This window comes from Phyllostomus discolor, chromosome 6 (genome assembly GCF_004126475.2).
Source record: "Phyllostomus discolor isolate MPI-MPIP mPhyDis1 chromosome 6, mPhyDis1.pri.v3, whole genome shotgun sequence".
NCBI classification, from domain to species: domain Eukaryota; kingdom Metazoa; phylum Chordata; class Mammalia; order Chiroptera; family Phyllostomidae; genus Phyllostomus; species Phyllostomus discolor.
In genome coordinates, this window is record NC_040908.2 from 91954249 (window position 1) to 91973586 (window position 19338).

Sequence of the window (19338 nt, forward strand, 5' to 3'; positions counted from 1 at the left end):
AAGACCTGCAGCTGCTCTGCAGTGAAATCATTTTTCTGAGTGCAGTCAGTGCTCATGATATCTTCGATATTTATGTCTAAACTTTGTCTTGAAACATTATAAACATCCTCATGATACAAAAAATGTCTCATCCAAAGGAGAATATAAAAGGCAACAGGGAATCTGATCCCAGTGGTCCTGAATATGGTAAAGCAGATCTGGATTCTGCAGATATGAAGATCCACAAACCTGGTGTGGTCATGAGCTTACTGAGATGTAATGCACTGATTTCAGAAACAGTAAGAGGAAGGTGAACATATTGCTTATAAACAGCCATAACAGTCACTGCAATTTACAGAATCACAACTGTATGTTGATCACCACTTAACAATTATTATGAGCTTAAACCTCTGCCTAGAGCAGAAGAGTAGGGGAAATGATTTTCCTGACTGATGTTAAATGGGGTAGATGGCAGCCACAGTGGCAACATCAGAGTAAAAATCTACAGAAGAGTGCCAGGAACTCTTGTTGTATATAATCTTCTCAGCTCAGCTTGCCAAAATTAACAGCGAAGGTCTAGGGAACTAGAGAAAGGAAATGCTGGGGACAAGGACATCTGGAAAATTTGTCCTGGGAAACTGACCTTTGATTTGCCCTCTGAGTAAGGACTCAAGAATATGCTGGGGTTGTTACTAGTTGCATTTTTTGGGCAAGCAGAAAAGTAGCTTGGAATCTACAGGATAATCAATAGAGGCAAGATTCTAAAAACAAAAAGCTGGAAGAAAGGCCCTGGACAAGATTCCTCTCCAAATAATGGTATCACTTTGGCGGGGACCTGAAGACCAGGCATAGTTGCTCCTATGGTTCTAATTGCTGGTGTTTCTCATGCTCTAAGAAGTATCTGCATGTTCTTAGTCATATCCTTTGTCTACATTAAAGGAACTTGTCTTATTTACCAGTTTTTACCAGCATCTTTTCAGTAATCATAACCACAATCCCATTATGACATATAGGAAGAGAAGGCCCAAAGATCTTAGTCACACAGCTGGCTTCTAGTACTCTTGACTTACCAATAATGCTACTCATTTTAAACATTAAGGGGATGGAGGAACTGGACAAAATGGAAAAAAGACTCATGGACATGGACAACAGTGTGGTCATTGCTGGGGGGGTGGTATAAGGGGACTAAATGGTAATGGAAAAATTGTATAATAAAGATTAAATAAAAAAACATTAAGTATGTACAAAAAAATAGCTATGATATAAAAGAAAGAATTTGAGGCTACTTATTGACCATCATCTGTCTCCAGGAGTGTCTTTTGGTGTCTCTGGACCACACTGGAAAAAGAAGAGTTGTTTTGGGCTACACATTAAATACACAAACACTAACAAAAGCTGATGAGTAAAAAAATGGTTTTAAGTAAATTTACAGTTTTGTGTTGGACCACATTTATAGCCATCCTGAGCCACTTGCAGCCCATGGGCCACGGGTTGGACACCCCTGGTAGCCAATTCATACATTATTTCTAACCTTTATCGCAAAGCATTGTATAAAGAACAAAATTTTTACATACCTGTGATGGGCAGATTACCGTTTCAGATACATTTTTAGTTCTAGGTGTGGCCATGAGAGTATGTTCTAACCAATGATACATACATCAAAGTGTTGTAGAAAACCTTTGGGAATTCCCTTTTAAAGGTAGGAGTCATTCCAGTCACTGCCTCCTCCATGCCATCCACGAATGTGGTGGCTGAGGCTCATTAGCCATTCTGGGTAATGAAGACAAGAATCACACCTTAGAACAGAGGATCACAGAGCTGGTCCATATCCACATCATGAGGATTCAATATCATGTGAGAGAAAAATATTTTTTAAATATAATTTAATCAACACTGATTTTGGGCTTTCATTATATGCATCTGAATCTGATTCTAACTGATGTAAGAACATAAATAAAATTCCAAGTTCACAGATCTAATAAGTAATAAAGCCAGAACTCAAACCTGCTCCAAACCCAGATCTATCTACAGGGTGCCAAAGTCTAAGAGGTCCAGAAAAAAATCCATTGAAAAAAAACAAGTGTTTTAGACTTCGTTCTTCAGGAAGCAGACTCTGAGTTGGAAGTTAGAGTTTTGTATAGAAGAAATTTATTGGGGAATTCACTCAGGAACCACATTCATTAGAAATGGACAGAAGAAGTTGAATTGTGATTTATTTGCAAAAGGCCTCAGTCAGTTCCATGGAGAGCTTCAAAGCAGGGATGAACTTTCAGAGATGTCTCAAAGGGGTTAGGGGGCAGGGTCTTTGAACCCCAGCTCAGTCACTGGATGCCAGTAGTTCCCAGGTAAGAGCCACAAGCTTGGGTGATGTAGCTCCTGGGAGGGGACTTAGCTGTGAATCATCACTGCGAGCTAACACTCCCAGCTGGAGGAATAAATGCCTTGGTTCTGCAGGGGTTTCTAGGTGTTACTAGAGCCTCCACTGTGATGTGTGTATTATTAAGGAGATATCAAAAGTACTTAAATCTGTTTCAATATGATCTGAGGACACCTGTTCACAGTCATCCATTCAATGTCACTTCAGTGTGGCTCCTACTTCAGTAATATGTACAAGCTGCTATACTGAGAGCCATAAAAAATATGGAGACATATATATATATCAAGAGGTAAAAATGGAGATGACGATGATTGAACTATCAAGCAAGGCTAAAAATACAGTTTGTAATAAGAGGAATAAACACATGTCCTGGATATTTAGAAGTGGGTGGGAGAAGTCATTTACATCTGGGGAATTAAGAATAGTTTCATGAAAATGTGAGCACTTGAGCTGGACCTTGAAAGTAAGACTTGGACACATAAAGATTATTGGAATTAACAGGAATATTCCAAGGTGGTGAAATAATGGAATTACAATGGATAATAAGAAACAGGTTTTTTTCAATTGATGTATAAAAGTAATGAAAAGAAGTAGAAAACTTCCATGACAAAGGGCATTTGTTATATTAATGTAGAAAAAAATACATCAAAATAAAACAAAAAGAGGACACTATAGCCTAATTCAGTGATGATGACATTTCAGCCTCTCTGTGTAGAGGTGTGACGTGCAGGCCCTGGAGTGAGATCCTGGCTCCGGCATTTACAATGTTGTCCAAATTACTGGACAGATCTGTGCCTTATTTTTCATTTGAAAAATGGGGTCATTAATTGGAACTTCTTTGAGGGTTTTATAAAGATTAAATGAGTTAATACATGTAAGCCCATTCAAACAGTGCCTGTCCTGTAACAAAGTAAGCACCCAATACGTAAATGTTCATCATCATCATCAACATCATCAGCTTGTTAATTCATGTCATCTACTCTCACAAATTTTTGTCATGTAGACATATTTGCATAGCTTTGTATCACTTGGCATACACATTTTTACTGTCATTTAGTTATTCAATATGTGTCTTAGTCAACTTTTTTCTTTGTTGATAATTCATATTATTTTTAGACAATATGTGAACAAAACTGTCCCTTTTTTAACTTTGAAAATCCCTTAGTAATTGTACTTCTGTAGCAGCATCTTTCCCTCAACTGCTTCTGCTCTCTCCTTCCACTTTCTTTCCTCACACTTTGTTCAGAATAAATGGAACAGATTAGGCAAAGTCATCAAAATCCCTGGGTCCCTGGAAGAGGTATGTCTCAGGGCACAGTGATCATTCATGATCACAAACTCACTGAGAACACTCAGGCCAACACAACCCCTCTCCAAAGAGGATTCACTCACACCAGCTGTGTGTCACCATAATAGGGATGCAGTTGGGTGGAAGGAGAAAGAAAAATTAGAGTCATCTTCATCTATAAAGTTTCCTCTTTTCACTTGCTTTCATCTAACATTATGGCAGTGCAAAAAGGGCCAAGTGAGGTACTCACAGGTAGGGTCTGAATACTTATATGATTAAGAAGCAAAAGGACTATTGTACATTATGCTCACAAATTGTCCAGAAATCTCCATTTCAGTCTGGAAATCCACTTAATGGCAAGGGGAGAGAGCTCTCACCCTCATCCCTTAGCAAGGCCAGAGTTCACACATTCCTTCTTCTAGACCACCTTTCAGATATATAGGAATCCAAAGTTTATCTCTCAAGGGGCCAAAAACTGCTTCCAGGGCCTGTTCAGTTGTCTTCACTAGGTCCAGGACAATTATCTATGCAGTATAGACAGAGCTTGTTTATGAGAGCCATGGTGTCCCCCATCGGAATGTAAAGCTCCTTGTGGTGTGTGAGGGTGACACAACCACTGGCCTGAAGTGACTGTGGAACACTGCAGATGGCTCGTCAAAACACAAGAAAAACATACACAGAGACAACCAAGTCCTGTGGGGATAAAGGGACCAAACGGCCACCCTCCCTCGGGGATAGCACCTCATTTTCTTGTCTGAGCAGGCTTTTATTGGGTTCATTTACACAGAAATTCGGGCAAAGCTCATTACTCATTGCCAGGAATTAAGGATCAAACAATAGATAACAAAGAACCCTGAGGGCCTATTTTGAGTCAGGGTCAGATAGCTAAAGAGCTGTAAAACTTTGAGGAACAAACTTACTTCTTCCTTGGACCATTATCAGTTCATTGAGAGCATTCTAAACAAAGCAGGTTTCACAGAATTTTATGTATTCTTTCTTAGGCCTGATCACCTGGGGATCCCACCCTTCCCAGCACAAGGCTGCACCACCCTCCGTCATTGTTTTAGGCTTAGGTGGAGCAAGGGAAGTAAGGCAGCCAAGAGATTAGGAGATTTTCCCCGCAGACAAGGAGGACTCAGGCTTTGTCAAAGCCTAGGAGTGAGGGTCCATCACCACCTTTTGCTGTAGCCCCCAAAGTCCTTCCTTTGGGGCCTCCCATGTGATTGTGCCTGTCTTAGATCATTCCCTCCTTGGGGAATCTTACCCATCATTGGCTAACTGACTAATCATTGGGGGCCAGGCAGGGTGAAGTAAAAGGAGCAGAAATGGTGCTCCTGCAAAGGAGAGAAGCTTTTGTCTCCTTGCTGGCTTATGGTCCAAGGTCATTCCCTCAGCCTTAGCCTTGGCAAGGGTTACAGCTTCTGATACCAGGCAGGGCAGTTCCCAACATGAGGGAGCCAGAGTTATGCAAAGAATGGAGCAGGCTGAAGGCCTTGCCCAAGATCTAGGGCTTGATCCCCGATGCTGCCACATTCCAGCATAAAACTCTGAAGAACCCAAGAATTCTCCATTCAAACTTGGCCTTTCAGCCATTGTGAAGACAGGAACAGGAGAACAGAACTTACTTTTTCTTTTCTTTTTTTTAAATTTATTTTTAGAGAGGGAAGGGAGGGAGAAAGAGAGAGAGAAACATCAATGTGCAGTTGCTGGGGGCCATGGCCTGCAACCCAGGCATGTGCCCTGACTGGGAATTGAACCTGTGATGCTTTGGTTTGCAGCCCACACTCAATCCACTGAGCTATGACAGCCAGGGCTAGGACTTACTTTTTCAATACTTTATTAGTGTGGTGAGTAATGTTTTAAATATTGACACATAGGTCCCCACTTGTACCCCTGTGCTACATTATGCACATGATAGCACAAGCATTTCCCAGCAGCATCGCCTACTTCCATTCCTTAAGAACCAAGTGGTGGCCCACAAGTCAGTGAACTAAAAGCATCTGGGTCATGGACCATGACAGATTTATCCCCTGAAATAATACCAAAACCAGTAGGAATAGGCACTTTCCAATGCCTAGATAATTCTTATACCTTTGTAATCCAGCAGCAGCACAGTGGAAAACAACTAATTGTTAAATCAAGGATGAACGAATGAATGAACTTGAACTTTTCCAATGGCTCAGACAATTTGAGAAACTTGAGTATAGTCCTCGGTTTGGTAGCAGAATTATTGCTAATATGTGCAGGTGCTTTGTGCATGAGAAGCAATGAAGCTGATGAACAATAGCAACAGCTATGAAATTTGCATAAAATGGATATAGAAAGAACTATTTTCTGCTTTTTAACAACACACTGAGGTACCCACATGTGTAAACTAGGGATACTACACTTGAAAATAAGTACCACTTATGTTCAGTTCCTTGATTACATATTCAAATAAATGTACACAATTTTATTTGAATGTGTAATCCTATGTAAATGGAAACACTCAAACAAACTCATTCGGTCCATTTATTTAGATCTCTGATGGCTCATTCTGGTAAAATTCATTCACTTTCTCCATTTTTCTTTCTAAACCATTAACTAGAAGAAACATAATTTAAAACATTTTGTTAAAATAGCATTAAGGGTAGTGGATTGCTTTTTCTTTCTTTCTGGTGTTGTTAACATTGAACTGTGAGGCATAGAAATATATGTGTAAATATCCACAAAAGTGAATATGCATTATGTATGACCTCAATAATAGTCTATTGAGTAAAGTGTCCTCATGTATATCAATTAAGTTTTCTAAAGATTTTATTTATTTATTTTTAGAGAGGAGAAGGAGAGAGAAAGAGAAGAAGAGAAACATCAATGTGTGTCTCCCTCTCACATGCTCCCTACTGGGCACCTAGCCCACGACCCAAGCACATGCCCTGACTGGGAATCAAACCATGACCATTTGGTTCGCAGTCCAGCACTTAATCCACTAAGCCACACCAGTCAGGGCATCAATTTTTTTATGTATTAAAAAATGCAGGGTGAGGCAAAAGTTGGTCTATAATTGTTCATATGGAAGATAATACAATAATAAATAAACAATAATACAAGAATAAACTATGTTTTACATACTCATGACTGTAAACCTACTTTTACCCAACCCAGAAGATTCCACTCAAACTAGAGAAAAGAGATGTTTACCTGCCTCCCTCCCTGCTTTGACAACTATGGATTATAGGATCGGGTGGATGTAAATGGGAAGTAGGTGTTTGTTATTATTTAAAGTTCTAGCAGGTAATAGAGGGGGAACTGGGAAATTAAAAAACTGCTTTTCGTTGAATGCATGGATTTTTCTAATGCTTATAACAATGGTGCTCCAGACTCAGAGGTACGGATAGTGGGAGGGATATGGAGCTCTTTCCAGAAGGTTAAGCTGAGAGCAGTGTGAAGGGGGCAACTTGGAGGGGAGGGCAACTGTCCTGTAATAGTCTTGATGAGAGAAATAAGGGCATGGAATGGGGTCATGGCAAAGACAAAGTGAGATGGGGATGTGTACAACAGTTATTGACAATGGAAGGAGGACCAGCAATCTAATAGGTATTATTGCTGATCCTCTCTCCTGAACCACAGACACTCGTTTCAACTCTAATAGACTGAACAACATAGGCATTTTTCAAAATCCTCGTGATCCACTCTGAACTTACTATCTTTTCTACTTGGTTCTTCCACACAGTTTATGGCCATGTTGAAATCTCCCCCTCATAACAAGCATTCTTTAATACTGTTGATCTGGTAAAACTTAGGGTCTCTTTGTTCATTTGGTCTTTCTGTTTTGGGTCAAGGAGAAAATAACTAAATGAAGTTTGATGGGAAGAATGAAGCAATTATAAACATCTCCCTGTCAGCCTGTGGGCTTCTCTCTGTTGTCTTAGGCCCTTTTCAGATAGTAAGATGAGACAAAAGATGATTACTAGGGAGGAACATTTACCCCCAGGGTTTGAGAGGAGCCACAGTGGGCCCAGGGGACGAACTTTGGCCAGTTCAAGCCCCACTCAGCTCATTAGAGTGAAACAGAAAATAGGAATTCAAGCTAAGACTCCCTTGAAAAAAAAACTGCATTTGGTTGAAGCTTCACTTTGTCTTATCTCTAAGTAAATTGATGTCTAAGTTAAAAAAAAAATAAAAGCAGTCTGACAATGGCTGGCCAATTGTTAACATCTGGCACAGCTGGAAGGAGATAACCACAACAGCCAGGAATCTCATTTATTCATACCTCTACCTAGTGAAATCTAGCTTTCATTACTTTATCGGAACAGCTCTAGAAAAACGGCCCCCTCATCTTCAATGCCTGTGGACTCTCTCATACTGTGCTCTCAGCAGTGGCTCTGGGTAGCACCTTGGCCTCTCTGCCCTCTGGGCATGTCTGGTCTGCCTCCATCTCTGGTTGCTCCTGTACAGCCCATGAACTTCAAGTTCTCCTCCCTCACTAATCTTGCCCACTTGCTCTGCCTTTATCCCTCTTCTCTTCTGGGTATTTTCTCCTTTGAAAATATGAATTCATCATATGGCTTCAACATTTACATTCACCTGGAAGACTCCTAAGTTTCTACCTCTAGTTCTGAAGTCTCACCTAAGCTCCAGCCTTATATTCTCAAAATTCTGTTAGGAAATCCCCTAATATTTTGATGGCTTCTCCAAATGAGTACATCCAAAATGGAACTCATCATTCTCTCTCCCAAACTTGCTTGTTCTCCTAAATTTTCATATAATACAATGCTCCCAGGCATTCATACTCAAGGTCTACTAATTGTTATTCATTTATTCACTGAAAAAAAAAACAACTGAGCCTCTGTTAGAGGCTGTGACAGCTGTTGAATATACATTCTTGCCACAGTCACCTTTAATTCCTTTTTCCTTTACTATCCAAATAACTGCTAAGTTCTGACAACTTTATCTGTTTAATGTCATTCAAATCCATCCTATCCTCAGTAAGCCAGTTTTCACTATTCAAACTCAGACCTTCATGATTTCTTTGATGGATCATTGATATGGCCTTGTCATAGGCTGCTTATCTCCATTCTAACTCATTTTACTTAACTCAAAGTTAACTTCCCCATGTTAACCCTCTCAAAGCACAGTTGTCATTGGTAACAAGCCAGCATAACAAGGTAGAAAGACATCCCCATATTAATTAGCTGTGTGAAACCTTGGCAGACAACTTACTATTCCTTCCCTTTAAAATGGTACCTTCCTCACCTGGGATAATGTCAGGATTTATGAAATGATAACATTATTCCAAGCACTTTATGCATATTACTTTACTAAATCCTTGCAACAACATCATGAAGTAAGTTATTAATGTTTCTTATGTAAGTAAAAAAAGAAAAAGAAAAAAACCTGAGGCACAAAAAGGAAGTAACTTGCCAGAGTCATAATGCTAGGAAGTAGCAAAACCAAAATAGGCATCTAGACTGTCTGATTCTCTTGCCTGATGCATAGTAGACACTGAAAATATTTCACTCCTGTCATTTCCCAAATACATAACTAACTCTTCCCTCTTTGCATAAACTAGATAGAATAAGGTTTCTGACCCTTGCAACTGGATGAGTTTTAATTATTACAGGTGCATACTGGTTGAGTTCACCTTTGAAGAACATTAGCGAGGCACAGGAGAGTTTCTGCACACCAACAAATCAAGCTTTTAATGGAAGACATGTAACTTATTAATAAAAATATCTTGCTTAATGCAAAAAAGCATGGAAAGCATAATGAAAGCATATTTCTCAAGTATATTCTCTAAACAAACACTTAGATATTTACTCAAAAACATAAAATTTCTAATGATCAGATTTATAATCTAAGGTGTGTTTGATTTGGAGCTTCCTCTCTATCCTGATATTGCTAGTGTGTCTTCTGAAATGTCCACAGTCATTAAGCTAATAAACTTTACAAGTACACTTTATCTACACCTGCTATCTGCTCATCAGCCAAAGAGTTGCTGATCTTCTCCATGGTGTCTCTAGATAATCAAATAAACACTTTATTCAACAAGAGCTTTGTCTATTACTCTTCTTAGCACTCTAAAACTAGAATTGCTCTTCTGTGTCTCAAGTCCTCCCCTCCCCAGCCACGGACGAGATTCAGGGCTCAGTCCCAGGGGCACTCTCAGCATGTGTCACCTTCACACAGACTTAGTCTAGGAGCCATCATTTTGACTGCTCAGGTTTATCTTTATCTTCATATCTGTAGGTTTTGCACTGCATATACAGAATTTCTTTTTGTAGCTTCAGCTCTGCTTGGCACTGTATGCAGAGAATCCAGCAGAGAAGATATGCCTTTTCAATTGCTCTGCATAGAGTTTGCATATAAAGATGAAAAATCCTAGCTAGCTTTACAAAAATGTTGTATAAAATAAACCACCAAAATGAGTATAGTACAAATCAGATGAAACAAAAATATATCTGGTGGTATCTACAGGGCATTAACAGTTCATATTAGATTTTCGATGCTCAAAACAAAATAAATAAAAATGAGTAAAAAATCCTGAAGTCTGAACACTAATGTTGAACCAATGTTTTTCTATATTCATTGCTGCTGTGAGTAGAGAATGCATAATGCTGAGTTGGATGCGTTGTCTGGATTAAAATTAATCTTCAGGCTAGCAGATGGCTTTTTATTTTCATGCATTTACTTGGATTTTTCTCATCTCTGAAGTCATTCTCATTAAGATGTATGAGCATTGAAAATACTTTTGAAGTTTTCATTGCACCACAGAGGTGCCCTGTGGAACAGTCAATCCCTGTTTTGGGGAAACTGATAAACAGGTAGGTAACTTCGTCACTTCCATGTAACCTCACAGTGAGAGGGCTGAGGTATTAATGAGTGAGCTCATCACTTTTGGACAGCAGCTATTTATTAGTTTACCTATCTGTGGGTGACAAACAAATACATCAAAAGGATGAAGCATCTCATTTAACAGTTCCATTAAATCTCCCTTTTTGATTCATAAGAGATTCAGGCAAAGCCTAAGGAAAGACTTTTAAGTAATAATACTAACCTCTGTTCACCATCAAAGTAATTCACTGCTTAAAATCCTCCTAATGACTTCCAATAATGTAAAGAATAAATTTCAAATCCTTTAGCCTAATAAATTATTGATGACCACCTGTCTACTTACCACTCACATCTCTTGTAGCAGCCAACTTATGAATCTTAGCAACTAATTATTCTTCCAGTTAACCCACCCACACCAAACACAGAGAGCAGCATTCCAGCTGCTTCCTCTCCCTGTGCCTTTGCTGCTCTGCACTCACACTGTCTTCTCCCTCCTGGCTAGCCCAGCAAATAACAAACACTTTCAGGAATTAGGCAAGCCAGACAACCCAGAAAATGATGAACAATTTCCTAGAAACATGCAGCTTATCAGTCATTAAAAAAATCTAACAGACTAATAACAAAAAAGGAAATTGAAGCAGTATTAAATAATGAAATAAAAATTAAAAACTTCTCACAAAGAAAAGTCTAGGACAAATAGCTTCATTGGTGAATTCTTCCAAATGTTTAAAAAAGAATTAATACCAACTCTTCTCAAACACTTCTAAAAAAATTAGAGACAACACTCTCAAACTCATTTTACAAAGCTAACATTACCCTCATAGCAAAGCCAGACAGGGCAACTTCAAGAAAAAAAATTATAGGCCAATATTTCTGATGAACATACATACAAAAATTCCAAAGAAAATACTAGCAAACTGAACTCAACAACACATTAAAAGTATAGTAAATGATGATAAAATGAGGAAGATTTATCCCAGGGTTGAAAGTTTCAATACACACAAATCAATAGATGTGATATATCACAGTACCAGAATGAAGGATAAATATCACATGATTATCTCAATGGATGCAAACAATTAATAAAACTCAACAATCTCTCATGATAAAAACCCTTAAAAACTGGATATAGAAGGAATGTGCTTTAACATAATAAAGGTCTTCCTATGTGACAAGCCCATAGCTAACATCATACTCAATAGTAAAAACTGAAAGATTTTGCTATAAGGTCAGGAACAGGGCAAGGACACCCATTCTCACTACTGTTATTCAGCATAGTACTGGAAGTTCCACCATAGCAATCAGTCAAGGAAAATAAATAAATGGCATCCAAATCAGAAAGGGAGAAGTAAAATTATTTTTAGATGACATGAGCTTATATACAGAACACCCAAAAGACTCCATCCAAAAAAATGGTTAGAACTACTCAACAAATTCCATAAAGTTTCAAGATACAACTTAACATACAAAAATAAGCTAATGTGTTTCCATACACTAATGTTTCCATACACTAACATTTGAACAGCCTGAAAAAAAAATAATCCCATTCACAATAGGATCAAAACAATAAAACACTTAGGAGTAAATTTTGTTGGTTTGTAGCTGGCCCCTACACAAAGAAGGCAAGGAGAGGCTAAAGAAGCAGATCATTTCAGATGAGTAGGTGGTGGGTTTCATAAGCAAGGGAACTTACAAGGCTTATCTTCAGTGACCACAAAACAAGTAGACCTCTGCACACGCCTACCAGAATTTTACAAGTAAGTTTATGTAGAAGCCTTAACTGGGTTTAGTCACATAGTCAGTCCAAATGGTCTCAACAATACATTGTTCTCTCAGGGCTATATTCCTAAAATGTCTTTGGCTATGGGAATGGTGGGAAGCACATACATTCCAAGGACAGGGAAGGGATGAGGGTCCTCCAATTGCCTGCTTCACCTCAGGGGTCAACCAGCACTCACATCCTCTTTGTAACTTCCTTCAAAATCCCACCCCTCCTGAGTGGCCAACAAGGGGATTCACTAGCATGGGGATGGCTATTTTGGCAGCTATCTGTCTACACTGGAGGCAGATACCACAGCAACAGCGTAGGCACAGAAAAGAAAAAACACAGATTAAGATAATGATTCCACAAATAAATGACTGTTCTCTTCGACCAACAGTCCCATGATCCAAACCACTGACTTTAGTCCCTTAGTCTGGGAGTCAGATCTCTCAAAGCATTCATTTGTGTCCTCATGTGACTTTATAAAGAGTATACATGGGGGTCCTAAGATGGCAGTTTTGTTGGAGGGAGCGTGATCCCCTTCTTCTGTGGAGGGGAGAGAAACTCGAGGATCGGCGGAGGAACAGAGCAAGGGGCCTAGGTTATTGAAACATTTATGAAAATAGGACATCAAAAATCATAGCAGGCACTGAAAAAACACAGTAAGGAGACTGCTTCAGGACAACAGGGACCCAGGCATCAGCGCAGAAATCAGGGGAGTTGCAGTCCCCAGGCCTGTGCTCCGGGGTCTGCCTCAGGGCACTGGGGAGAGTGGAGTCGCTGCTCACTCCCTGGACAACAGGGGTTGGGCAACACTAGGGGAGGCCTTGTTGCTTGAAGGCACAGAGAGGGGAGTTGGACTGGGACACAGTCGCACAGGGACTGCAGGCACCCACACATAGCCCTGGGAAGGGTGAGTGCCCCCAGCCTGTGTGACCAGGGGCCTGGACGTGCTCCCATGCCCCCAGCCCAGTGGGAGTGTGGTTCTGTGTAAGACCCAGACCCCACAGCCCTGAGCAAGGAAAGGGCACGGGGTTGTTTGCGAGTTTCTGGAGCCTGAAACAGGGAAATTGGTCCACGCCTCCTGGTGATCCCTTGAGTTTGCACCATGAATTCAGAAAAGACGCAGGTGCTTCCCAAGAACATAGAGCCCGCTGCGGTGAAATTTGGGGGAAGGGTGCGTCTCCTTGCGATCCCGGGAGTGCACCTTGAACCCAGAAAAGACACAGGAGCTCTGCGGGGACTCGGAGCTCGGGAGACTGAGGCTGTGAGCTCCAAAGACATGCTTGGGAGCGCCGGTACCCACATCCAGGGTCCTGCAGGGGGACGTCCAATCTCCCCAGACTGGCTCTGGGGAGAGCACCCTGCTGGCCCTGGGGACAGTACTGGAGAGACTGACCGAGTTTTGACTGGGAAGAGTGATAAGCATTCCAAATGCCCCTCAGCCTGCTGAAGCCAGCAAGACCAGAAAAACTGGTTTGGCTAGTTAGAAACCAACATGAGGTTTTTTTCCTTTTTGGTCTTTTTTTCGGGGGGGGGGGGGGGGGGGGCTGCTGTTTGATTGTTTGACTTTATCTTGTTTTTTAAGTAACTTTTTATTTTTTAATTCTTATTATTTTTATATCTCTCAATTCCTTATGTTTCTCTTCCTTTCATCCTAGTATTATTCCTTCCACACCAAATTTATCTCCCCTGCATTCCATCTTCTGCTTTTTTTCCTTTTTTTTTTTTGAGCTTGCAAGTTACTGAAAATTTGTGTTATCTTTTTCTCACTTTTCTGACATTTTTTATTTTAATAGTATTTTGGTATTCTTTTTCTTTCTCTATAATCTTCTTTGCTTGGCTGGTTCTACTGTCATTTGATAGGTTCCCCTGTTATTTCAGTCACAGTGTGTTGCTAATTTACTGTCCTTCATTTGTGTTGCATTAGTACACCACTCAAGGTTCTATACTCCTTATTCTTGTTATCTAGATCTCATAGATTCTGCCACATGATTGTTGCTTTAATATTACGGTAAATAAGACCTATTTCATACAATTGTAAACACTACATAACACCCCTCCCAGATCTCAGCCCACTTCGCAATGTGTTGAACTCTATTATTGTGGGAGTTATCTCTATTCTTTTACACACTACTCCCATTTACTATTCTTTATTCCCACCCTACCTCAGAATCTGACCTCCCATAGCCTCACAGCTTTCTACATCCAACTAACGATCCTTTCCTCCCCAATAAGAGAATTCTCTTCTTTCCATCCTTTCTAAAACATGACTGATGGGGAGGAAGATCATGGTTAACACTATACGTAGCTAAAGGTTATCCCATCTCTTCTCTACTGGCTACTAATGTAAACATCATAGAATACTGTCTTGCTGTCTTAAATCATTTTGCCTTATTCCTCCAACTGATCACAAAAAAGTAGGGGGAAGTAGGGGGAAGTAGGGAGTAGGGGGAAGCTTTGAACACCAGGATACCCTAAGGACACTGCACCACTGAATCTCACAGATATTCTACCATAGAAGTTCACACCATAAACAGAGGGAACCAGAACAGATCAATTTAAGAAGCAGAGGCTAACAAGAAGAGTCTCATGAACAATGAGAAGACAAAGAAACAATCCCCAAATGAAGGAAAAAGAGGAAGCCTCAGAAAGAATGCTAAATGAAATAGAGGCAACCCAACTATCAGATATTGAGTTCAAAACAATGATTATCAGGAAGCTCAATGAACTCACAATGAGCTACCAGAAACTACAGGGAAGCTACAACGATCTCACTGCAAACTACATCAACATGGAAAAGGAAATAGGAACTATCAACAAGAGCCAAGAGGAAATCAAAAATACAATTTCTGAACTGAAGAACACAGTAGAAGGAATGAAAAGCAGGACTGATGAAGCAGAAGACTGGATTAGCAAATTGGAGGACAAAGTAGAAAAGAACACCCAGAAAGAGCAAGAAAAAGAAAAGAGGCTCAGAAAGAATGAAGAGGGATTAAGAGAAATGCAAGACAACATGTAATGTAATCATATCCATGTAATAGGGATACCAGAAGGAGAAGAAGAATAGCAAGGGATAGAAAAACTATTTCAAAAAGTAATGATGGAAAACTTCCCTAATTTGATGAGAGAAAAAGTGACACAAATCCAGGAAACACAGAGAGTCCCAATCAAGAGGAACCCAAAGAGGCCCACCTCAAAACACATCATAATTAAAATGGCAAAATTTCAAGACAAAGAGAGAATATTAAAGGCAGTAAGGGAAAAACAGTAAGTGACATACAAGGAAGCCCCAATAAGGCTAACAGCTGACTTCTCAATGGAAACACTCCAAGCCAGAAGAGAATGGCAAGAAATATTCCAAGTAATGAGAACCAGAGGTCTGCAACCAAGGTTACTTTATCCACCAAGGCTCTCAATCATGATAGAAGGCCAAATAAGAAGCTTCCCAGACAAAAGAAGTCTAAAAGAATATACCTCCACCAAAGCAGCCCTGCAAGAGATGCTAAAGGGACTGCTTTACAGAAAGGAAGGAAGAGAGAGAGAGAGGAACACACATACATAAAAGGCAATGAATAAGTACCTATCAATAATAACCTTAAACATAAATGGATTAAATGCTCCAATCAGAAGACATAGAATAGCTGAATGGATAAGAAATCATGACCCACACATATGCTGCCTATAAGAGACCTACCTCAGGACAAAAGACCTGCACAGGCTGAAAGTGAAGGGCTGGAAACAATTTTTCCAAGCAACTGGACAGGGAAAAAATAGCCGGGGTAGCAATTCTCATATTAGACAAAATAGACTTCCAAAAAAGGTTCACAAAGAGAGGCCCAGAAGGTCACTTCATAATACTCAAGGGAAGAATCCACCAAGAAGATATAAACATTGTAAATATATATGCATACAACATAGTAACACCCAAATACATAAAGAAAATCTTACAGGACATAAGGAAAGATATTGAAAGCAACACAATTATAGTGGGGGATTTTAATACCCCACTATCAAAAATGGACATATCTTCCAAACAAAATATCAACAAAGATATTGTGGCATTGAACAGTACCCTAGATGAAATGGACTTAACTGATATATACAGAGCCCTCCATCCCAAACAAGCTAAATACACATTCTTTTCAAATGTACACAGAACATTTTCAAAGATAGACCACATGATAGGACAAAAACCAAGCCTCAACAATTTTAAGAAAATTGAAATCATACCATGAAATTTGCTCAGATCACAAGGGACTGAAGCTAGAAACCAACCCCAAGGAAAAACCCCAAAACATTCAAAATCATGTAGATTAAATAGCATGCTATTAAACAATGAATGGGTCAAGAATGAAGTTAGGGAAGAAATCAAAAGGTTTCTGGACACAAATGAAAATGAACTCACAACAACCTAAAACTTATGGGACACAGCAAAGACAGCCCTGAGAGGGAAGTTCATAGCTATACAGGCCTACCTAAAAAAGTTAGAAACATTTCAAACAACCTAACCCTGCATCTACAAGAACTTGAGGAACAACAACAAAGACAGTCCAGAGCAAGCAAAAGAAAGGAAATAACCAAGATCAGAGCAGAATTAAATGACATAGAGACTAAAAGCACAATTCTAAGGATCAATGAATCCAAGAGCTGGATCTTCAAAAAGATAAACAAAATTGACAAGCCTTTAAGCAGACTCATCAAGAAAAAAAGAGAGAACACCCAAATAAACACTATCAGAAATGAAAGAGGAGAGATTACAACAGATACCAAAGAAATACAACAGATTGTAAGAAATTACTACAAAGAACTGCATGTCAGGAAATTTGAAAACCTAGGTGAAATGGACAAATTTCTAGAAAAATGTAATCTTCCAAAACTCAATGAAAAAGAAGCAGAAAGCCCGAACAAACCAATAACAGCACAAGAAATTGAAGCAGTAATTAAAAAACTCCCAACACACAAAACCCCTGGACCAGATGGTTTCACAGGAGAATTCTACAAAGCATTTAAGGAAGAGCTAATCCCTATCCTTCACAGACTATTCCAAAAAATCCAAAATGATGAAAGACTCCCAAACTTTTTTTATGAGGCCAGCATCATCCTAATTCCAAAACTAGATAAAGACACAACAAAGAAAGAAAACTTCAGGTCAATATTGCTGATGAACATTGATGCTAAATTCTCAACAAAATACTGGCAAACAGCATCCAATATTACATTAAAAAGATCATACACCATGACCAAGTGGGATTCATCCCAGGGATGCAAGGATGGTACAATATTCACAAATCAATAAATGTACTACATCACATAAACAAAAGCAAAAACAAAAACCACATGATCATATCAATAGATGCAGAAAAAGCATTTGATAAGGTAGAGCACCCATTTATGTTAGAAACACTTGGCAAAGTGAGAAGAGAGGGAGCATTCCTCAACATAATAAAGGCCATATATGAGACACCTACAACCAATGTCATACTCAATGGGCAAAAATTAAAATCTTTTCCACTAAGATCAGGAACAAGACAAGGATGTCCACTTTCACCACTTCTATTCAACACAGTACTGGAAGTTTTAGCCACAGCGATCAGACAAGAAAAAGAAATAAAAGGCATCCAAATGGGAAAGGAGGAAACAAAACTGTCACTGTTTGCACATGACATGATAGTGTACACAGAAAATCCTATAGACTCCACCAAAAAACTGCTTGACCTAATAAATGAATGTAGCAAAACAGCAGGATACAAAGTCAATATCCAGAAATCAAAGGCATTTCTGTACACCAACAATTAAACAGCAGAAGCAGAAATCAAGAAAAAAATCTCATTTGAAATAGCAAAAAGAAAAATAAAATACCTAGGAATAAACCTAACCAAAGAGGTAAAAGGCCTGAATTCAGAAAACTACATAACACTGAGGAAAGAAATCAAGGAAGACACAAACAAATGGAATCATGTACTGTGTTCATGGATTGGAAGAATTAATATCATCACAATGTGCATACTACCAAAAGCAATTTACACATTCAATGCAATACCTATTAAAGTACCAATGGCTCATTTCACAGACATAGACAAACACTTCAAAAATTTATATGGAACCATAAACGACCCCAAATAGCTGCTGCAACTTTGAGAAAGAAAAGCAAAGTAGGAGGGATCACAATAGCTTTCAGTAAACTATACTACAAGGCCACTGTAATCAAAACAGCCTGGTACTGGCATAAAAACAGGCACATGGACCAATGGAACAGAACAAAGAGCCCAGAAATAAACCCAAGTCTCTATGGTCAATTAATATTTGACAAAGGAGGCAGCAACATAAAATGGAGTAAAAATATCCTCTTCAACAAATGTTGTTGGGAGAACTGGACAGCTACGTGCAAAAAAATGAAACTCATGCACCAACTTACACCTTATATAAAAATAAATTCAAGGTGGATAAAAGACTTAAATATAAACTGTGACACCATTGAAGTCCTAGAGGAGAACGTAGGTAGCAAAATCTCAGATATTTCACGCAGAAACTTTTTTACTGACATATTCCCTAGAGCAAGAGACATAAAGGAAAGAATAAACAAATGGGACCTCATCAAAATAAAAAGCTTCTGGACAGCTAAAGAAAACAGCATCAAAATAAAAAGAGAACCAACTGTATGGGAAAACATATTTGCCAATGATACCTCAGACAAGGGTTTAATCTCCAAAATATATAAAGAACTTACACGACTCCACTCTAAGAAGACAAGCAACCCAATTAAAAAATGGACAAAGGACTTGAACAGACACTTCTCCAAGGAGGACATACAGAAAACCCAAAGACACATGAAATGATGTTCAATATCGCTAGCCATCAGAGAGATGCAAATTAAAACCACAATGAGATACCACTTCACACCAGTCAGAATGGCCATGATAAACAAAGCAACAAACAACAAGTGTTGGAGAGGTTGTGGAGAAAAGGGGACCCTGGTGCACTGTTGGTGGGACTTTAGACTGGTACAACCACTATGGAAAGCAGTATGGAACTTCCTCAGAAAACTAAAAATGGATCTGCCTTTTGACCCAGCATTCCATTGCTGGGAGTATATCCTAAGAACACTAAAACACCAAT